This window comes from Sciurus vulgaris (assembly GCF_902686455.1).
Source record: "Sciurus vulgaris genome assembly, chromosome: 7".
NCBI classification, from domain to species: Eukaryota; Metazoa; Chordata; class Mammalia; order Rodentia; family Sciuridae; genus Sciurus; species Sciurus vulgaris.
In genome coordinates this window covers 35207682-35227991 of record NC_136467.1, presented here as the reverse complement: position 1 = coordinate 35227991, position 20310 = coordinate 35207682, and the positions used below count along the sequence as shown (strand labels likewise).

The following is a 20310-nucleotide window of genomic DNA, read 5'->3' as shown; positions in this document are numbered from 1 at the left end:
TGAGAGAATAAAAAGGAGATCACACCCACTATTTTAAGTGTCAGAAAAATATGAGTTTCTATATAATACATATACATATGAAGCCAAATGTAATTATGGTTTACCATGTCCATGGAAACTTCAAAAGGAGGGATATGTGAAATATTTTTTCATCAGAGCCAGTGAAATATTGTGTCATGATCATTGGACTTGACATTTGGAGACCAAGTTATATGAGCTCAGAAAAATGTCATCTTGGAGCTGAAGAAATAGCTTGTGTTGGAGAGCGCTTGCCTAGCATAAGCAAGGACCCTGGTTTGAATCCCCAGCCCCTCAGAGGGGAGAAAAAAAAAGAAATAAAAATGTCATCTAACTTCTCTTTAAAATGAAAATAATCTAACTTCTCTGTAAAATGAAAATAATATCTGTTTTTTCCAGCTTTCAAGAGGTTTATGAGAATTTATTGAGTTAATATGTGTGAAACCACCTTATTTGCTAAATGTATTACATGAATTTAAGTTTTTGACAGGAACAAAATCGTAGAAAAACTGGGAAAAATGTAATGTCCTTGAGAGGTTGTTTAATTTATTTACCTGCCCAAGTCATTCAAGGTAGGAACTTACCACAGATTTTAACTTATTTCTGTGGTATTTCCAGTTTCTCCAAATACTTAAACATTTAGCATGGTATTTTAAAAATATGTAATAATTTTGAAAATATTTTAAATTATTGGTAAATAGTAATATACCATTAAGTGAAAGTTTTCCTATATATATGATATCATTTCATCCCATCAAGATCAGCTTCTCAAAGTAGGATCATTTGAGGGACTTCAGGAGTTTTTTACATCACTAAAGTGCAGGTGGAAATGTTTGTATATGTGCCAGAAAGCAGTTTTCTGGGGACAAGATCCATGTCTTTCATCTCATTCTCAAGGAGATTAAAAGAGTGGGTTATTAGGAAGAAGGAAAGGAAAGATAAGAAAATGTGAGAAAAAGGAGAAAGAAAGAATAGAAAATATGAGCACATTCTGGGAAAAGGGTTCTAGTGGTTGTTTGTGCTCTTTCAGAAGAACTGAGAATCAACATTTAAAATGTTAATAATTTAGATTTCTGAGGGCTTAATGCCTCCAGGCACCGAGAACAACCTTCGTTCATGATATCATTGTATCTCGCAACAATCCCACGGGTTAGGAAAAGATCCATAGGCACTTTTAGGAATACTTGGCCCAAGTTCAATGTATAATAAGGTATAAATATTGGGGCCAGAGTTAGGATTTCAGAATCATTCAGTTTTTAGAACTATTAATTGATGTCTTTACCATACATTATATGTTAAATCTAGGAAGCTCTGGGCAGTCATAATAGGACAATACAAATCTGAGAGGGCTTCAAACACCCGTGTTCATTCCACACAGGTCAGATTATGATGCCAAATGAGTTAGGAAAAAGCATTTGGTTTTCATAGCTTTTATGATATTGGAATTGCAGATGCATAGGTTATAAACTGGTATTATTATGGGTTTGAAAAAATGGCTTCGGGGGGTTAGTTAATGCACTAGTTTGCATAGCCAGCAGGTGACAGAGCAAACGGCACATCTGGGCTTCTGACTCCTGGGTTATCATAGTTTCAGAATTTAATGCAGATGGGCCAGTGAGAAATTCTAAAACACTGTTTGGTTCTACTTTGCTGCTACCATCAGCTACCTGCCTTATGGTTCTTACTGCCCCTGTGGGTTATCATGTTCCCTAGCAACCATGAGAGAGTAGAAGGTGAAGGAGTGGGAGAAGAAAGGCAGTGATCAAGCCCAATTTCCTAGAATCCTGAAATGGCAGTGGGCAGGGTAGCATTTCAGATTTAGGTGAATCAGCCGCCAGTCCATGAGCATCTCCCCAAGAAGAGTCAGAAAGACTCAGTGAGGAATTTGCTGAACAACTACTATGTGTTAGGTACTATTCTGGTGATACAATGAAGTATATGAAAGTCTCCACCGTAGCAGAAGAGACATACATATAGCCAAATAATTAGAATACACTATGATCAATGCTGTAATATAATTTTTCAGGAAATAATGGGAGTGTCAGGAAAGTCTGGTATGAAAGAGCTAGAACTGTATCTGGTCCTATAGCTCTAAGCAATCCTAAAATTGTAGATAAAGACAGAATACACACAATGACTATTCTATAAATGCATTTTTTATTTCTGCTTGTGAACAAGATGGAATGACAGGGATACAGTTTACTCTCCTATTTGAAGCACCTAAAAAATTGGAAAATATATGCAACGATTGTTATCAAGACATTGTACTTTGGGTAACAAAGATCAATAGTGATCCTGGAAAGATGGAAAAGAAGGAAAACTCTACAGATTAGTGCCTGAAGAGAATATCCAGGCCATTGAATTGAGGAGACAATGTTGATCGTCCAAGAAGGTCAAGGTGCCTAGAATGTCAGAGAAAACTATACAGAGAAAAAACTCTGCAGATCTGCAAAGGATCTTTTTTGAGTAAGCAGCTGAGAATAGATCAACATATGCACGTCAGAAAACAATTCAAGATTAGGGGAAAAAACTTACAGGAGTGGGTGAATATCCTTGGAGCTCACACAGAGCCACAAATGGAACCTATATCCACCAGCTACAGTGGAAATATTCAAAATTCACTGGGCATTTGAAAAAAGTACTCAGAAGAATTTTACCTCAGTAGTGGGCCTAAAATTAGGCCTAGACTAATCACTATTCTGTTCCTGCCTAACACAACCTAAAAGCAAGACCCAAAAAGATCATGTGGTTTCAGTCACCTATATCCCAGAACAGAGCTCAAGAATATTCATAGAAATGAAAAGATATGCAGCAACCAAAAAGGTAAATTTTACATGTCTCACATATAATAAAAATTACTAGACAAGGAAAGACACAGGAAAGTAGGACTCACAAGTAAATACCTAAAAAACAAGCAACTGAAATTAGTCCAGAAATTACATAAAGAATTAATAATTAAGGACAATAAAATTATTAATATGGTTGTTAATACTACTATTTAAACAAAATGTGTTATATATATGTTTCATATATATGTTTTAATATATATATTTACATATATATATCCATATGTTTGAGGAGCTAGTGGAAAGAATGAACATGTTAGTTATAGACATGGAAGATATAACAAAAGACCTAAACATAATTCTGGAAATGAAAACTATAATGTGTGAGATAAAAAGACTGATGGGAACAATGGCAAATTAAGCATTACAGAAAAAAATATTAGTGATATTGAAGGCATGTTAACTAAAACTACTGAAGGTGAAACTACCCAAGACATAAATAGTATGAACAAATAATAGTATATCAGTGGGCCGTGGGCAACTGCAAGTAATCTACTATACAAAAATTTGGACTCTCTAAAGGAGAAGAAACAGAAGAACAAAGATATTTGGAAAAAAATGTTGAAAATATTTCCAAATCTGATGAAATGTATAAATTCTCAGGTCTAAGAATCTTAAAGAATCCCAAGCAGAAGATACATGAAGAAAACTACACAAAACCACATCAGAACTAAGTTACTTAGAATCAGTGAAAAAGAGAAAAATCTGAAAGCAGCCAAGAGATCAAAGACATATTATATACAGAGGAGCAAAGACAAGGATAGACTCAGAGTTCTTGACAAGAACAAAGCAAACCACAAGACAGCACAGCAACATCTTCAAAGTACCAGAAACCAAAAATTAAGACAAAATTTTCATCCTATAACTTTTTACCCCGGGAAAGCATCATGAGAAAAAAAAAAATGCACATATAAGGTGAAGCAGAACAGCAGCAGAGCCTGCACTACGAGAAATGCGGAAGGAAGCTTTTCAATCAAAAGTTAAATGATACCAGATGGAAATCTGGCTCAACACAAAGGAACGAAGAAAATGGGAATGGTAACTATGTAGGAAAATGTAGAGACTTTTTTTCTTATTACTTAAATATCTTTGAAGTATAATCAACTTTTTAAAGAAAAAAGTTATCAACAAAATACTGAGGGTTATAAATGCATAAAAGTAAAATATGAAAACAATGGTAAAACAATGAAAACCTTAGAAAGGGAGACAGAAATATTTGTAGACTTGAAATGACTAAGAAGAGAATCAGTGAACTTGAAGTAGATTAAGAGAAGCTTCCCCAACTGAAATGCAAAGGGGGGGGGAATGAAATACACACCCCACATTCTGAAATCCAGACGGCATCAAAATGGAATAATAAAAAAATTCAGTCAATCCAAAACAAGACAGTGAAAGAAAAAATCAAAATAGAATAAGTGGAAACAACAGAAAACCAGTATCAAAACACACATCTGAAAAAGGACTTAAATTCAGAACATATAGAGAACGCTCAAAATAAACAACTTCCTCCTCTTAAAAAAGAAAAAAAAAAGATATGGGATGCGGGGGAGTTGAATGGAAACTTCAGCAAAGAAGATTTAGATGATGAAGGAGCACATGGACAGATGGTAAGCAGCACGAGCCATTAGGGAAATGCATGTACTCGAATGGCTAACGTCACAAACATGGAGTGGCCCCAGAGTCGGGGAGGACGTGGGGCAAGTGGAAAGTCACACCACGGACGGTGAGATGATGAAGTGGTCCTGACACCTTAGAAAACAGCTGGGCAGTTGATGAAAAGATAAACACACCTGCTACATAGCAGCTTGTTCACTCCCGTGTAACTATCCAAGTCAAGGAAAGCACGTCCACTCAAATATTTGCATGCAAATATTTGGAATCGCCAAAGCCTATTGTTTGTAATAGCCCCAAACTAGAAACCACCCAAATGTCCACTGGTAGGTGAATAGATAACAGACTGTGGTACAGTGAAATAAAGATGAATGAATTCTCGATAAACTCAATAACATGGATGAATCTTGAAATCATTTTGCTGATTATCACTTATATAAATGTAAGGGTTCCATTTATAGAAGATTCTACAAAATGCAATCTGATCTAAAGGGATAGAGAACAGGTCAGTATCCCTACCTTTGTCTTCTGGGCCTGTCCCCCTGCTGCCGGGGCTGCACACAGCAGGCCTCTTTGCTGTCCCTTGAGTGCACCAAGTATGCTTCTGTCTCAGGGTCTGTGTATTTGCTGCTTCCTTAACACGAGCACCCTCCTCCATAGAGTTTGCTCCTGACTTCATTCTGGTCTCTCATCCAATATCATCCCATCTGACATGACCCCCATGAAGCTCCACCTCCTGGTACTTAGACCCTGCGTAGTGTGATCAAGAGCTGGTGGCACATAAGTAGTAAGCAGATAGGTCAAGTGAAGGGATGTCACCTCCAAGGTGAGATTCCATCTTACATGCTACCTCTACCCTCTGTGACCTATTTTTCTTAGGGCCCCTATGAGCTGCATTAAGGAGGGACCCACAGGGCAAGAAGCTGATGTCTCTAAGCACTAGAGAGCACCTGGGGCCTGTCCCTGGCCATGTGAAGGAGCACAGAAGCAGATCTCCTCTCCATCAGGCCTTGAGATGACTGCAGCCTGAATTGGTGCCCTAATGACCACCTTGGATGGGACCTTGATTCACCAGCACCCAGTTAAGCTGCACCCAGACTCCTGACCCATGGAAACAGTGAATTAACAAGTGTTCGTTGTTTTAATCTATGAAATTTCTGAATAATTTTTTAATACAGCAATAGAAAACTAATCCAGAGGATTTTCTTAGAAAACCTGTGCTGGGAAAACCCCCAAGATACACAATTCCCCATAGTCATTGTTCCCTTACTTACTTTTCTTTTCTTTTTTTTTTTTTTTTTTTCATTCAAGATACTTTTTATTATCCAAACTATTTTTATATGGCCTATATATTTGCTTGTCAGTCTTTCCCTGATAGACTGTAAATTCCATGGGATAATAGAATGTCAATTCTATTCTTTGCAATAGAATATAAATTCCATGTATCTAGGGCCTAAAATGCTGCCTGTGTGGACAACTTCTTTCTCTCTCTCTGCCTCTCTCTCTCTCTCCAGCCCTTCCTGCCACACATACTTCAAACTACACACACTTACTTCAAACCTTTACATAGAACTTAAAAAAGTTCTGGACTCTGAAGCAGCTTCTGTTAGCTCCTAGACATATACAGATCTTCACTGAAGGACAGGCCTTCACAGACAACCAGAAGAACGAGACATTTCTTCAGCTGCTCTGCCGCTTTCCCCCTGTGACTACACAATTAGGGGATTCATTCGTTGTGCATTTAAGAACATTTGGAGAGGAGGAGTAAATGGGAGGAAAGAAGCAGGTGTCCAGGGTTCAGAGGCGCCATGAGGGCCTGGCTTAGCCACACTGGAGTCACTAACAGACAAGCAGGCATCCAAGTGGTCCAGGCAAGGACAGAGTGGAGGAGACACACAGGGACGGCTTCACAGCCTGGGGCCGTCTGTGGGCTGAACCCTAGCATCAGGAGCCAGCAGCAGGCTGAGAGACTGACCCCAAGGAAGTCACTTTTCTGCCCAAGCCAGAGTACAGGCTCAGACAATATGGCAGGCCTGGTGGGCTGGGGCCAGGCATTTTTGGAAGACTCCATGACACTGCCTGCAGCATAAATGGAAAGTGTTAGTCCAAAGTGCGCAGTGAGGTCAATGATGCCGTGAACAACCGGGGAACCCAACAGCCACCTGGGATATCATTTCTGTGTAAAACGAGCTGCGAATGCTCTAAGCAACCAGAAGGAAACGGAAATGTTAAAGAACCTTCAGCTGAATCAGAGGCTTAATCACAATTTCTGTCAATGGTGGCGGCGGCTGTGGCCCACTAGGTGGCAGTGTGGGAGTGATTTGCTGGTGCACAGAAATCCTGGATGGAATCTCAAACTGCTAGGATCTCTCTCTCTCTCTCTCTCTCTGACATTTAAAAGTATACAATAGGAAAGTTTCATGGAATGATGGGAGAAAAGTCAGACAATGATTATCAGTAATAGCCATCAACATAAAATAAGCTATTTTATCTACTGTTAACAGTGGAGTGTTTTATATGAACTCCAAATAGCCAATAATGTTGTCTGCTGTTCATGATAAACACAACACACTTAAATGACTTCTCATAAGTGAGCGTTAGACATATACAAAACACAGACAGGTGAGAGAATTGGACAATGGATACCTCTTTCCCAAAGCTTAAAGCCAGGCTCCTTGAGGTCTCTACCTTGTAGTTTTCAGGGCCCAGAATTCCAATTCTTTGTTACCAATCCACATACCCTATTTCCTTTTGAGATGCTATTAAAAACAAATCACCTCGTCCAACTGTCTTACTTCACTCTCTTCATTTGTATTTTCCTGAAATTATGTACAAAAACACACTAATATTTTGCATTGTAAAATACTCCTCTTCTTTCTTGTTTCTCAGATGACTACTTATTAGCTGTGCAACCTAGGACAGGTTACTTGATCCCTCTGAGCATTATGTGCCTTATCTGTAAAATGGGATAATACTAGTATTAATTTTGTGGGTACAGCAGGGCTTAAGGGAGTTAACTTATGAAAAGTGCTTAAATATTGCTGTTCATGATAAACACCAAGAATGAGTTTGATTTCCAACCAGATTGTGAGGTAAAAAGGAAGAAAATGTGCATTTGTTTCCCTTTCATTAGTGTCTTGGATATACAGCGTATGCTCAATGAATATTTAAATCAATGCATGAATAAAATTAATGACTAAAACATGATGAAACACATGAGAAGCACAAGGGTTGAATTAATAAATATGCTCTGGCTTTTAACACCTTGAAATATTTTTATGAACATATTAATTTTCCATGGTTAAGAAGTAGAACATTCCAAGCCTTCGAAGTATGTCAGCACGTTAGATACAGCAAGTGTTATTAAACATTAGGGTAATAGTTTAGAATGATTGGTTGAATCTTAAAATACTGATTTAGAACAGTAGATTTTTTGTTGTTGTTGTTAGAAGTTACCTTTGAGATATGTTTTCAGACTGGAAAACCAGACCTTTAAATTCAGGGTTTTTTGTTTGTTTGTTTGTTTGTTTGTTTGCTTGTTTGGTTTTGTTCTGTTTCCTTTTAAACATATTATTGTCCTGATTTGGCAAAAGCCATGAGTTGGATGATTATGTTAATTGTGGTTGCTTTGCTGTTGAAGAATGTATGCAAGATCAAAAGTGGAAACTTTGAAAGTTAATTTCATAGACATGAAGAGCAGACTATCCATCAGCAGGTCAGCTGCGGGCAGGCGACAGAGGGAGGTCAGATGACTAGATGCAGGTAGACAGGAACAGTGGGTACTAGCTTTCTCTAGCACAGCAAGGTGGCTGGAGTTTCCAACTTATTATGCATTTTGTGAAGAACCAGAGGAGAGGAATTCCAATGTTCCCAAAACAAAGAAATGATAAATGTGTAAGGAGATGAAAATGTTAATTATTCCAATTTAATCATTACCCATTCTCTAACTATATGGAATAATTACACTATACCCCCTAAATAGGTATGCTTTTTAATAAAAGAATTTAAGTAAAAAGTAGATGAAGAGATTGCTTAAATTTTCTAATGTGTATGTACGAATATGGCAAAAAGAATCCCACTATTATCTATTATTCTAATGCACCAATACAAAAATTTAACAACAACAAAAAAAAGTGGGAGCAAAACCTTTGACATTCTATAATTTTGGTTTGGTTGTATCATTTTATATTACAGCATAATTATTTTTTGGAACTGGCTTCTTTATCATCAAAATATAGAATGTTAGTCCAGCATAGTGGTCCACTCCTATAATCCCAGAAGGCTGAGGCAGGAGGATCACAAGTTCAAGCCAGACTCAGCAACTTAGCAAGGCCCTCAGCACCTTAGTGAGACCCTGTCTCAAAATAAAAAGAATAAAATAAAATAAAAAGGGCTGGGAATGTGGCCCAGTGGGTAAGCACTTCTGGAGTTCAATCCCAGTTACCAAATATATACATATATACATTATTCTTGTATCTTTTTCAAATTATGAACCATTTCCTGGACTCTGTACCAATTTACTGTGTGCTTTCTCTTTCCCTTACCCCCACTGAAATGATTTCTCTTTCCTTAAGGAAGTTGGTTAAAACTCTGGTTACCAGAAAAATTTAGTTTAGAGGAAGGTAAACCATCTGTTAAATACACAAAATAAATTCCTGAACTCAAAAGATCTGACTATAATAATCCTTGATTAGCTGAAACTAAAATATCCAAATAACCATGTTTTTGGGGAAAAAAATCAGAGTTGAGAAATGTGAGTTCACACATAGAAATGGCCCAGATGAAATCACCTGCCACCTCCCGTGAGGAGATGGGCTTCCCGGCTCCACCAGGGAGGAGATCTGCCCTCCTTCCACCTGTCCATTCCATTGGGCCCTCAAGTGATTGGACATTGCCCACCCACACCGATGGGGGCAATCTGTCTACTGGCTCAAATGCTCCTCTCTTCTGGAAACATCCTCACAGACACACCCAGAAGAAGTGCTCTATTGGCAACCCTTAAACGATGCTATCTTGGTAATCCGTAGTCCACTTGATATCTAAGGGCAGCCATCAGATTACGTACGCTTTATGTATTTCTTCCTACTTTGGGCACAATTCAGTTTCGAAGCTATTTTTTAAGTGTTATGGCTTTAGCACTTCAGACTCCAAGTGCCCACCTCTGAACTCGTTGCCCTCCCTTTCCTGCCCTGGTGTCACTGACTGGGAGAGTGGACCACATCAATCCTGCAGCCCATCCAGAAGCCCACAAGTTGGCCTGCTCTGCTCTCCCTTGCTCACTCAGCACGCCCATCAGATGCCTGGCTCTCAAGCCCGTCTCCCACGTTCTCCCCGCCCTGACTTCAGCTTGGTTTACAAACTTGGAGGCTAGCATCCTGCCTGAAGCTCAGTAAACACCTGCGAAGAGCATGATGAATATTTACCTAACCCCCTCCACTCAGTCACCTCAACCCCAGTTTAGGCATGCAGCATCTCTCATCTGGACAATTGCAAGAGCTTCCCATTTGGATTTTCTGACTCTATTCATTTTCTCATCCCACCTGCATCATAGTCTCCATTTTTCTTTGCTCCTGTCTTACATTTTATGGTGAAATGGTGTTGGGCTGGGTATATCTCCTGGCATACAACACCCGGATTTTGCTTCCTTAGACTTTACCCAAGGCATTTCCTTTTGGAAACGCTTGCTCAGTTTTACTTGCAAACTCCTGCTCATTCTTATTGCTCTGCCTGTTTAACATATTTTCCAGTAATTTTTTTTCCCTGAAGTCCCAGGTTGTATTAAATGAACCCTTTCTTTTGTCCCATTGTATTTTGTGCATTTTCCTAACTGAATATATTGAATTATATTCTGTTTTGCTGTTTATATGACTTTCCCACTATGCTCCTTTGGAGTAGGACTGCTTTTTCAGGAATTATAATGATTTCAGTGATACCCTGAAGTTACTCCATATCTATTTGTTCTCTTTTTACATCCTTTTGTGAATTGAACAAAAAAATTTGGATGGCATAGAAATTTAGTAGCATCACCAATTTTAAATATGCCTGCCAGGTCTAGGGTCACTGAATACAGCTGTGCACATTGTACACTACACTATTCTGAGGATAGATCCTAGTTTCATAGATAATAATGTGAATGTCCACTCCACCCCTTGAGGCACCCAATCACAGGTACTTCCCTGATGGATCCAGAGGAAACACTCGGTGACTACAATTTTAAACTGTAAGACAGTTCTATTTAAAACTGTAATTTACTTCAGGTTTTAAAAAATCAGTTTAGTTGGGCATGGTGCTGCTCACCTGTAATCCCAGCAGCTCGGGGAGGCTGAATCAGGAGGATTGCAAGTTCAAAGCCAGCCTTAGCAACTTGGCAAGACCCTGTCTCTAAATAAAAATACAAAATAGGACTGGGGATGTGGCTTAGTGGTTAAGTGCCCCTGGGTTCAATCTGCAGTACCAAAAAAAAATCAATTTTTATATTCAGTAAACAGATATTTCTATTATAATTCATGTGATACTTTCTCTTTTCATAGGAGAATGTTTGGTTTTATGTGGTGTGTTTCTTCAAAGTCCACACTTCATAAGTTGTGAAATGCTTTCCCTTCCTTTCCTGGAATATATCTCACTGCCTCAAATGAATTTGCAACCCCTGGAACATGAAGTTTATTTAGATGGACAGATACAAGTTTGTGAATTTCACTAGAAATAATAAGCAATGGCTGCAAAATTATTAGACAAAATCAGAATATCAAAAAAAGAAGATAAAGGCACTGACTCTAAAGAAAGCTGCCAGTGATCAGATAGTACCATTCTCCAGATTCTAGAACTAGATTAAATAGAAATTATTACAATACCTCAATACTGTGATCGAGACAACACATATGTGGAGAGATAAAGGAAATAAGAAAGAAGTAAATAGAAAATTAATTAAAAGGGAAAATGAATGACACCAATATTGTCTCTCCCTGGAAATGAGGTTAAGCCTGGACTGGCCAGAAAGTTCCATCTCTCTAGATATAGTAATATCTCTGCCTATCTACCACTCACTTTCTGAGTTTTCTACAGAAATAGAAGTTAGAGCTTCCTGATACCACTTATGTACCACCAATATCCAGGACATACTGATCTCATAACCCACCTAAATGAGGAGACATTCTGGATATTCACATTAGCCTAGAAGGGAACAGAATTTGCCAAGTCATCTTGAACTTGGAGTTTTCACTGTTCGACAACCACATGTGAGATCAACGTAAAAGCAACTTTTTCTCCCTTGTGAACTCCCAGGTCACCTCCCTCAGTCCTCCATGCTGCCACTAGGGTCATAGAGGCCTCAAGACCCCACTTGTTTAGACAAGTACAGCTCCTGATTCTTGACAATGTTATCCTTTCGTTCCAGTCATCTGAGTATAGGACCAGTTGGCTACGACTCTCTATTCACAGACTCTACCTGTTGCTAACTTTAAAGGCTCTTCAGGATAAAATACAGAAAAGCATTTGAGATCCAAAGTAGGTAAATGTAATATAGAGAAATACAGATGGGAAAGAAAAAAGGGTAAGTTTTCATAGTACAAAGGACAGGTGGTAAACTCATGAAGACAAGGTTGAGAGTGTCAGAAAGTGAGAATATAAGAGATCGATTTCCATTAAGAGAGGAAGAGAATCAAGATTTAGACAGATTCCCCACCATCTATCTTTATATCTACCTCTATATTACTTTTATATTCCTTGGTCACTGTTAATGCACTTCTACTTTCTGTTTGAATTCAGCAGACCATCTGTTTACTAACTGTCTTCTGTATGGTGACAACTGTCATTACCACTGTCAGTGGCTAAATATAGAGATTAACAGCATCAAAAAAAAAAAAAAAACCCTCAAAAATAAATAAGCAAATAAATAAAGCCCGATAGATTTTTTCACTGCTACTTAGACTTGCTTTTATTGTGGAAACCACTCTTTCAGTTTGGGGACTAGTGATAACCGCCTGACATCTTTACTCTCCACTTTCAGATAAAGAACACCATATGAGGTCCCAAAGGGGAACAGGACAAAGTAAACAAGTTTGAAAAGACACTGGTCCAGTGACAATGATGAGATGGATACTGCAGGATCATTCATCTCATGTGTGATGAAGTAAGGACAGATGCCTGTCAGTTAGATAGACCCAGAGCAAGGGAGGATATTGTCTGGTTTGAGGTGAATGGCAGAGGAAGTCTTGTAGGATGGGGAGAACAACACAACACGCAGGATCTAATGGGATGTCTGGGAGGGAGGCAGAGATGCCCTCAAGATGGCTACATTCTATAAGCAAAACCTCCTACATAAGTTGTATGTATGAGTTTATGTTGCTGTCAAAGCTTCAATTTACATAAATAATAAAAATGACCAATATTATATTCAGTGGATACAGTGATATTCAGTCATATACTTATTTCGTGGGGATGGTCTACAACTTGGGAGTGGGAAGGAGAAAAAAATGGAATGATGTGACTACTGAGCTGGAGGAACATATAAACATTTTATTGTGCAATTACTGTTATGGGAGAATTGTGTGATGGAAGTCCTTGAGCTGTAAGGACTGAAAGCTAGGAATTTGTAACAGTAAGTGAGAAGCTGGAAGGAAACTTGGGGGTACAAATCTGAGTGGTGGAAAGGATAGACTTGAGTTTTCCCCCAGATGCGTCTGGTGGGTGTTGGTTATTCAGGTACTGCCTTTTCATTGGAAGAATTTGGAAGAAAAGAAAACTGTTCTGTGATATCAGTGTCACAATCGCTGCCACTTCTAGAAATTTCTGATCACTGGATACCAGAATTACTCCTCTACACCCCTTCTCCCTATGAAGAATTTGAAGACAAGATTATTTGCTGACATTATTACTGAAATAGTAGTATAATACAGATGAGTTTAGCTATCCACAGAAGTCATTTAAACAGGATATTTTTAAGAATATGTGTTTTTTAGAATACAGCTGCAGTAGCAGGGAATAAAAATTAACTTAAGCCATGACTGAATATGAAAGGAATTTGTAACTCCATCAAGGACATTAACATATTAAATTCATGAGCAGAAAAAAGTAGGGTTTGCCTGGAGCCCCTAAATACAGAAGCCACCACAGCTAATGCCATACTGCAGCTGTTTCTATTAAAATCAGAAGCATGAGAAGACTGCTTACTATCCTCAGCAACATTCAACATTGCTCTGGGTTTTCCATCCAATGCAATAATACTCAAAAGGCAAATGAGACATACAATAAGTATTAAAAGAGAAGACAACATGACATCATAAGACTTTGTATTGAACATTCAAGGGAACTTACTTTAAAATTTAGATTTCATGTTTGAGACTTTGCACAAAACAAATATATAAAATGTATAAGCTTTTGCCATGCACTGATGTAGTGCACTAACCAGCTTTAAGAATTATGGAGAAAAATCACAGGGCCTGGTGGCATACACCTGTAATCCCAGTGGCTTGGGAGGCTGAGACAGGAGGATTAGGAGTTCAGAGCCAGCCTCAGCAAAAGTGAGGTGCTAAGCAACTCAGTGAGACCCTGTCTTTAAATAAAATACAAAAAGGGCTGGGGATGTGGCTCAGTGGTCGAGTGCCCCTGAGTTCAATCCCTGGTAATCCCTATGAAAGAAAAGAATGGTGAAAAACCAAGCTGTAGCGTAGGTGCTAGTGTATCTGAATGTATGTGCTTCTGTGTTCGTATGTGTTTACACCTCCACATGGTTAGGCATGGTCTCCCTTCAGAGGGGACATCTGAGACAACACCTGGACATCAAGGTGAAGTAGGCCCTGTGATAATAAGGGGTTAAACATGTCACATGGCAAAAACGAGCAAACACCTACAGGTAAGAGATGCTTAGTGGGACTGGAGTCGGGGCTCAGTGGTGGAGCGCTTGCCTAGCATGTGTGAGGCACTGGGTTCCATCCTCAGAACCACATAAAAATAAATAAATAAAAGAAAGGTAAAAATAATACAATCACATAAAAAGAGATGCTTAGTATATTTAAGAATCAAGAAACCAAAAAACAGCCGTGTGCCTTTGGGGACAAGTGCTTGAGGACAGAGTTGCCAGGGTGGTTGGAAGAGGATCAGGGGGCCTTGCTGTGATGGAAGTGACATGAACATCCGGGTGCCATCTGAAGGGTGGTTTGTAGGGACGTAAAAGTGGAAGCAAGAGATCAGTTAGGCGGCTCCCGCAGTTACCCAAGCAACAGATGATGATGACCGAACTTGGACCACAGTGGTAGACAGGGAGCAGATGTGACAGACCGGGATATGTTTTAGGAGTAGAATCGACAGGACATAGAAGGGTAAGGAAAGAGAGGAAAGAAGTATAGCACCCAGATTTTTGGGTTGAGTGACTAAGGTTATAGTAGGAGATGCTACTTATTGAAAAGGACAAGATCTAGTAGAATCAAGAGGAAAGTCAGGGTTCTGATTTAGACATTTAAGTTTGAGAGATGAATTTCATATTTATGTGGTGATTTCCAGAAGATATCTGTATATATAAGTCTGGAGCAAAAGGGAGATGTAAGAGGTAGGGTCAAAGGAAGCATCCTGGGTTAGCCCACATTTAGGGTTAGCCAGAGAAGGTTCTGGAAAAGAGAATGAAGATGGCAGCTGAGGTGGTTGGAGACCCATGGACGTGGGGTGTTTTAGGGGTACGCACCTGTGTTGAACAACATGCTGAAATATGAAAATAGTGGTGAACAGAGACGTGACTGCTGGATTTGACACCATGGGGGTCATCTGTCATGACTCGAGTGGTCCAGGTGAAGATATACATCCAAATGGGCTGTGGAGAAACTGAGGATGAGAAAATGCAGGCTATGAGGATAGGTGGGCTTTTAGAGAGATGTCCTGTGAGAAGGGAAAGGACATTAGCTGAAGGGAAGGCGAGGAGGCTGTTCGTGGTTGTGTTAGTTGGAGAAAGATACCAGAACACTGCTGCAAGCTGATACAGAGGAAATGTCTCTGTGTGCCTGAGGGGACAGGATTCAGACCCAGGAAGAACTGCAGTTCTTCCAGGGTAGCAGGAGATAGGGAAGAAAGTAAAGCAGCTTGGTAATTTAGTGATTATATCATTGTGCTTATTTTGCTTATTTCCTCAATATAGTTAAAGATAAGGCCATCGGGGTGTGTGTGTGTGTGTGTGTGTGTGTGTGTGTGTGTGTGTGTGTTAAAGGGGTGACAGGTTTGAAGATTGCTAAGAAGATGTAAATCAGCGCTCCGGTAAATAGGAAAGCAATCCTGCTGGGGATATGTATTAATATTTACTAGGATTATGACCTGGGTCTTGCTAGAGGGTGTCAGCATTAAAAAATATTTTACTGCAATATTTGATGCATGCAAAAGTGTACATGTTATGCATGTGTAAGTTATGAATTATATATAATTAATCAAAGATTGATGGTCCCAACACCCAGTGGAGATCTCTATTTTGGAACTTGCTCATACCTCTGATGGCCCTGTGTGTTCCCCAATGCCCCTACTCCAGAATTAATAAGATTGTGAAATGTATTTTGTAACCTAAGTACGAACCAGTGTCCAGTATATCTTAATCCCTTTCTGCATGAGTGTTTTATGAGTGACTACTCTTCTTTATATTATTAAATAAACTTGGAGCAATTAGCAATTCAACTGGAAGCTAAGTCTAACTTAATATAGAATTTCAAGTAGCTCATATTTAATTCCTTTAAAATTACACCTTGAAAAGGGCACCTCTGAGAGATGATAAACAGAAGGATAAGTTTCAATAAAGCTTCCACCAAACTCAGACTTGAGTCACATTCAATATTATAGAGCAGGTATGTGATTCAAACTCTGATGGCAGGAAATATCACATTTATTTATTATTTTAAATCAGCATCAAACTTGCTCTAAGCTCCTACACTGTGAGACAAGCGAGAAACTTAGTCTTAGTCATTCAGGCAACAAAGTCTGAGCTTGGGACCAGCCTCTCTGGGTCCCGAGGACTCTAGACTCCTACATGCTATGACTTCCCAGAGGCTCTGCCTTGGACCTGTGCTCAGGTTCCTGCACATACAGCTCTGTTCTCTTCCTTCTCTGGGGAACTCTCTGCACTTCCCTTTGCTAATCCCAAAAGGACTACTTTCTCTTTCCTTACCTAATGATGTGTTTTAGTCAGCTTTTGTGCTGCTGTGACTAAATGATCTGACCAGCACAATTATAGAGGAGAAAAGGTTTATTTGAGGGCTCACGGTTCAGAAGTCTTAGTCCTTAGAACACTGGCTCCATTTCTCGGGACTCGAGGCGAGGCCTAACATCATGGCAAAGAGCATGGCAGAGGGAAGCAGCTCACATCATCAGGAAGCAGAGAGAGCGAGACTCCACTCTCCAGATACAAATACATACCCCATAGCCACACCCCAATTCCTACCTCTTCCAGCCACACCCTATCGATTCCATTAGGGATTAATTCACTGATTGGGTTAAGACTCTTACAACCCAATCATTTCTCCTCTGAACCTTCCTGCATTGTCTCACAAATCACATCCAAACCATAACATGATGCACTTATCATAAGAATGTCAAAGAGTTAAGCTAGGAAAATTCTCTGATTCAGATGGTTTTTTCTTTCCATCCAGCTGCAAAGTGGCTCTGAGGTGCACATTTCTTGGAATTGGAAGTGGGAGGAAAGGGGACAACATATTTAAACAAATTGCTTTCTCGAGGAAAGCTAAATATTCCTACTTAAGGCATAGATGTGTTATTGAAGAAAATATTTTTTAAAAGAACAGAGGAAAAAGATTGAATTTGATCTCATGTTTTCAGTCTCATACTACAAAAATATGGGTGCCTCATTTAGTTCATCTACTTCATTTTATAGGTGAAGCAACTGACTTGCAGGGGTAGCATGGTATAATAGAAATAGCAGAGGCTTTGAATGAGCAGAAGCCAGGATTCTGTGACTTCTTAGCTCCATGATCGTGGCAAGTTCAATAATCTCTCTGAAACTCAGCTTCTTCATCTGTGAAATGAAGATCATTTTATGTACCATTCGGGGTCACTGGAGAAGGTTTACAGAGATGTCATGCACTTCCAGCATCTCATTCAGAGACTGGTATAAAGAAGGACATTCAACGCTGAGTTTCTCCCCTTGCTAAAACCATAGATGCAATGTGTGGCAGATCCAGAATGCCAGGCCAGGCTCCCTCTTTCTGGTACTGCTCTTTCCCTATTGCATCCTCAATATGGTCATCCAAGAAAGGCAGTGAAATATGGACAACCAGGCCATATTTACAAGACAAGTGTGTCACCAGCAGACGGCAGTATGCATTCTCAGTGTGAGAAAAATAGCATGTCATTTATCAATCAACCTTTTTCATTTAAAAGATTTATAATATTTGCAAAAAACACTTGGCAACAGCAGTGGTTCCTTTGTGTCTCAGCAGCAGGGGTCGGGCCAAGATTTGACAGTAGCAAAGGTCAGACTCCCAGATGGTATTTTTTCTCAAGTTGGCACTTCCTACCCCCCGAAGATAAGCCAAGAGTGGTCAGCAGGCACTCAATTAGGGAAATCTGTCATGCTCCAGGGTGAGTGGAAACAAGGCCAAGGTTGTGGGTCTCCCTCCCCTTACGGACAGACATGTTTCAAAAGCAGAAAATAATGTGTCAAGATGGCCAAGTCCATCTCTGATTCCAACGAACTAACTCCTCATGGGTGTGATCTGTCACTAGGACAATTAGGAATGTAATAGCAGAGCCTGTCCCTACTGAAAGTAGGAAACAATTCCACCAGAGAATCTTCCTGATAGAGGGCCACCTATGTCCTGCTAAGTGAAGGACAGTGCACTCATTACCTGTCATAGAGTTGAATCAGATACACATTCATTAATTCATTTAGTCACTCAATCAACATCATTAAACCTGGGTTTTGCAAACAAACATTATCAAATATACTCTGTGTCAGCAAATTACTAACTTCAGCTATTAAAAACAGAAGCTTACATTTATTGATTCAATGCATTAGGCACTTTATATGAATTATCTCTTTAATTATCACAAAGCCACTTATGAGACCATTTTCTAGTATCCCTGCTCTACAAATGATGAAAATGAGGTTCCTATTACTAGGGATTTGAATCTTGATTTGTCTGTGTTTAAGCACTTGTAATACTACCTTTAAGGGCTCCAACCTAGCACAAGGGACCATTTCTGTGACATTTCATTTAAAAAACGAGAATACTAATTGCACGTAGTAGCAGATTGATTGATTGTGTGTGGTGTGTGTGTGTGTGTGTGGTGTGTGTTCGTGTGTGTGTGTGTGTCGTGTGTGTGTTTTTTTTGGTACTAGGGATTGAACCCAGGGGAGTTAACCACTGAGCCACATCCCCAGCCCCTTTTATATTTCATTTTGAGACAGGTCTCACTAAGTTGCTTATGGGCGTCACTAAGTTGCCGAGGCTGACTTTGAACTCACATCCTTCTGCCTCGGCCTCCCCAGCCACTGGAATTACAGGTATGCGCCACAGCATCTGGCGGAAGTAACATTTTTGATGACCTGTTTCATACCTATGTATTTCTCATAAGTGACATGGGCACCTTGTGGAGATATCTATTCAGAAACATTCAGAGAAAATAAAAAACTACCATTTTCTCCTCTATACACTGCAAAGTTCTAGTCTTACAATAGCATCCATTATAGTTAATTTCTGTCTGAAAATGTGTCATCAATCTTGTTATATAGGTAGCAAGGTAGAGGTGATCTAAAATGCAATATATTGAACCCTAAGCCAGAATCCTCATTATATAAAATGCTTGTCATAGTCAAGTGAGAGCAGCACCTAAAAACTCCCCTGTTCATATCAGTAGTGGGGAAGCAACAGCCTTCACAACTTCATACCGACATATCATTCTGTTACCTTCTAGAGCAGGTGATTGGGACGTAGAAGAAATAACACCAGTAGTCTGAATATCATGGTACCAATCCTGATGCTATGTAAGATAGTGGCCTTCCGAAGTCAAATATTCTACATAAATCTCTATTTTTCTCCATTAATGTGTTTGAGAATATCCTTCTAATGTAACTCCTCAAAAATCAGGAGACTCACTGGGCGAGGTGGTGTATGTCTATAATCCCAGCAGCTTGGGAGGCTGAGGCAGGAGGCTTACAAGATCAAAGCCAGCCTTAGCAACGGCAAGGTGCCGAGCAACTCAGCGAGACCCTGTCTCTAAATAAATACAAAATAGAGTTGGGGATGTGGTTCAGTGGTCAAGTGCCCCTGAGTTTAATCCCTGGTACCCTCCCTGCCCCAAAAAATCAGGAGACTTTTAATATCATGAAAGTTTCCTCATAGGACTCCCTCAATAATATGCAGAGGGGATTGTCTTATCCTCTACTAAACTTACTGAAGTTAGTGACCTTGACTTATATCTAATCTAAAAGGCAGAGATGGTCATACAATATATGTTCAATAATACTGCAGTAGCTTTCTATTGCTGTAATAACAGATTACCATACTGTTTGTGGCTTAAACAACACAAATTTACTAAATTGTATGGAGTCAGAAGACCAAAATGATGTTCATTGGGTTTTTTAAAACCAAGGTATCCATAGGGCTGAATCCTTCTGGAAGCTCTGGGGCAGAATCTGTTTCCTTGTCTTTTCTAGAATTCTTTGGTTTGTGGTTCCTTCTACCACCTTCCAAGCCAGAAGAGAAACATCTTTAAATTACTGACTTTAAACCGTTTGTCTTCCTCTTTTACTTATAAGGATTCTGATGATTGAATCTTGATGGACCCACTTGGATAATCCAGGAGAATTGCTTCATCTCAAAGTCAGCAACCTTAATTCCATCTGCAACCT

At 39.4% G+C, this 20310-nt stretch overlaps 1 protein-coding gene across 1 annotated transcript in view; it reads left to right on the top strand.

The window, feature by feature from the left end:
• The window catches only part of L3MBTL3 (L3MBTL histone methyl-lysine binding protein 3), a 286629-nt gene extending 266914 nt beyond the window's left edge, over positions 1 to 19715 (top strand). Inside the window, exon 21 of the mRNA XM_079148191.1 lies at positions 19697 to 19715. The gene's annotated coding sequence lies outside the window, so the exon portion shown is untranslated. The remainder of the gene's footprint in view (positions 1 to 19696) is intronic.
• Positions 19716 to 20310: the final 595 nt, after the last annotated feature.